We start from the raw sequence: 3,382 nt of genomic DNA on the forward strand, positions 1-3,382 counted from the left end.
TTGGCTTGGGAACCGGAGGGTTGCCGGTTCAAGTCCCACAGACCACAAAATATGGAGTGTGGACTGGTAGCTGGAGAGGTGCCAGTTTCACCTCCTGTGCTCTGCCGAGGTCCCCTTGAGCAAGGCAACCTAACCCCAACAAACTGCTCATGGGCGCCGCTAACGTGGCGAGCCCATCACTCCACCATCACTCTACCTGTTGCATGTCCACAAGTGCATGAAGTGTGTATTTCAGCATGTGTGTGTGTGAGTAAGAATAAAAAAGAGTGAAAAGAATAATTACCCAATAGGGGGATTAATAAAATATATATCTTCTTCAAATCTTCTTAAAAATGTCTATAAGCCTTATGACAGTCTTCCTGCTGAATATACATTTAAAATGACTGTAACACACCTGTCACCTGTGTGTGTATGTCTTATACATCAAAATAAAAATGTCATTTTTATTTTTGTCTATGTATGTATGCAGAATAATAAATATCAACTAAAAATAAGAACTTTATTCATATAGTTAGTTCACGAAATGCTTTGACAGACAAAGCAAGAACAGGACACTCAGAAGGCATTATAACAACAGTCAGGCACTGAGGCCAAATAAAGACAGAAATAAAGAACAAGATGAAAAAACATTGTAGAGGCAAGACACTATTGATGAAAAATAAGGGTGGTTAAAGTAATAGCTGTGATAAAGTGTTAAATATACACAAAATAAATACAATAAAAGCAGATTATAGACCTAAAAATAAAGAAAGACAGAAAAATAGCATAAAGACATCACATAAAATGTGATTTAAAAGAAGTCACTGATTCTGCGAACCGTAGCTCCTCAGGAAGGTCGTTCCAAAGCTGAGGGGCTCTGATGGCAAAAGCAGGGTCAACTTTAGATTTAAGACTCGACTTTGGAACAGAACCCCAAATAGGAAGCTGCTCAGCTGTAGAATGAGTCCTTCATTGCATTAACTCTTATTGCGTAAACTCTTGTTAGACTGTCACAATGTCAATTTGTGTCCTTATACATCGAACAACACGGTGAAAAGAGAGTAATATATAAACCTTTACATTTCAAATCTCATTGAGACCCAGTGTAGGCCTGAAGAACTTCAAAAAGATAGAGTGCTTTCAAAAAGTTAAACGTGAGCCTCATAACCAGCAATTGCATGTCAGCTTATCATCATTATGTATTGACATTAACCCTTCCCGATGCAGAGCGGGAATATCTCTGCATGCAAGAGACAAACAAAGCCCTCACAAAGGAAAATGAGATCCTCAAGAAGACAGTTGAGTCTTTGAAAACTGGTGTTATGCAGTTCAAAAATAAAAATCCAGCAGGTGGTCGACTGCAGTTCGTGAAGCAAGGTGCTGTCAGCCAGTGGACCGAGCAGCAAAACCTGAAGGAACAGCTGAACCAGGTGATAAAAGAGAGAGAATGCTGGGTCAGGATTTGAATTTTATTTTAAAAAACAAAACAAAAACAACTTATTATTATATTAAATATATATAATTTATATGAATAAATTATAACCCTTTTAAGATAATTAAATGTTGAAGTTTTAATACATCTCTAGGATGCGCTGGGATGCATCATCAGTGATGTTTCTTGTCTTCTGTTTCTTTCAACATCAGACTCACTCAGGTGAGTCCCATCCGGGGAAAAATTGTACTAGTCCAACAGAGCAAACCTCGCCCACCACCACCACCACCACCCAGCCAGCAGGTGCCATTCCACAAAATGGAGTCCTTAACGAAAGACCTGCTCACCCAGACTGAAGAGCTGACAAAGACAAAGAAGCTGTGTGAGGAGCTGAAGGAAAGGCTGACGCAGGTAGCTGAGCAGTTGATCCTGTGCCAGGCGACGGTCAGAGACCAGACAGAAAAGCTGAAGGCAGTAACAGCAGAGAGGAAGTGACAGTGAAAAACTGGGGATCGAACTGGCAGACGTCAAAAAGGACTAACGATCTGAAGACCTGCCGAACATGGTGGCCAAGAAGACAAAACGAGTCAAGTTGTCTGGAGACAAATCAAGACAGATTTTCCTCCAAAACCTCAGCTGAAGACCGGAGACAAATTCAAATCATTCTTCCGAGTCCGAGGAGGGGGGATATCTCTTTGAATCTCCCAAAGTTTCTTCCCATTATCCTAATGAGCTAATGATTTTGGGAGGTTTTCCTCATCTTCTTTTTTTTTTTTTTTTTTTAAATCAATTAATGATGATTATTTATATTAATAAATGATATCCCCTTGTAAGATAATATAATATATGTAAGACAATAAATATGTTAAAAGTTCCTTTTTTTTAAATTTTAATTTAAAATCTTATCACACTGAATTTCATCTACAGTGTGTTTGTTAAACTTATAAATTCTGGGGGTTTGTGTTACACTGATATCTACATAAATCAGTGAAACTATTCAGATCAAATCACTTACTTAGATTTTATTATCTGCTTTAGTCATGAAACAGAAATCAGAGTGCTGTTTGCTTCTGCATATTTATGCATTTCCTGTAAAAACAGTGCTTTGATTAAAGTTTCACCTGGACATTAAGAGTGCGTCCTCAGTTATATCGTACCCCCTATTTGACAATATATGGGTATATTGTATTTTTATATCAAAACCCAATCATTTTGTCTTCCCATAAAACAAAATTTTTATTTGTGATTTTGGTTAAACTGGATCATATTTTATGGAGAAGATATTGTCTAGTTTTCCCTCTGAAGTCCTTCAGTTGCTCTGCCTCAACTCGGCTAACTGCTAATGTAGCTGCTGTACCGAGGTGCAGACCACAGTTTCCAGGTGGACTTGTTGCTAAAAGTAGCTAGGCGTCAGTTAGCTACTTTTAGTCCACCTGGAAACTCTGAACAGTGTTAATATGTTAGATGCCGTTAGCTAGTTAGCTTGTCCAGCTAACGTTAGCTGACTTATGACCAGGGTGGCAGCAGCCAAATCTGGCAAAAAAATATCATACTACTTTATTCCCTTCAACTCAAAGTCAAAAACCGTCCTCCGTCAGCATCGGATGCTGCATTCAGTCCCGGTCAGTCCGCTCACAGACAACTTCAGCAATACTTGTGCCTCTCCAACAGAGTCTTTACAAAAAGAGCTGCTCACCCAGACTGAAGAGCTCACGTGACTTTATTTGGTATTTTGATCTAATTATTTGTGATTTTTCTCAGTGTAAATATGTGAATGGGACATGCATGGTTTGAATTTAATAAAAAACGGAATTAACGATGAGCCTTCATTCATATATAATGTAATATTTATATAAGACAAAGTAATTGATTAACACATACCTTTTTATTTTAATTTAAAATGCTATCATGCAGCAGTTTATCTAACACTAAATGTGTGTGTATACCAGCACCTCTACAGTTCACTAATAT

At 38.1% G+C, this 3,382-nt stretch overlaps 1 protein-coding gene across 1 annotated transcript in view; it reads left to right on the top strand.

Moving 5' to 3' along the window:
* Positions 1-3,382, top strand: part of slc22a18 (solute carrier family 22 member 18) — a gene marked incomplete at its 5' end in the record, with an annotated part of 8,583 nt that overhangs the window by 2,372 nt on the left and 2,829 nt on the right.

Source organism: Morone saxatilis, unplaced genomic scaffold (assembly GCF_004916995.1).
Source record: "Morone saxatilis isolate NCDOM2014 unplaced genomic scaffold, NCSU_SB_2.0 Contig11, whole genome shotgun sequence".
NCBI lineage: Eukaryota > Metazoa > Chordata > Actinopteri > Moronidae > Morone > Morone saxatilis.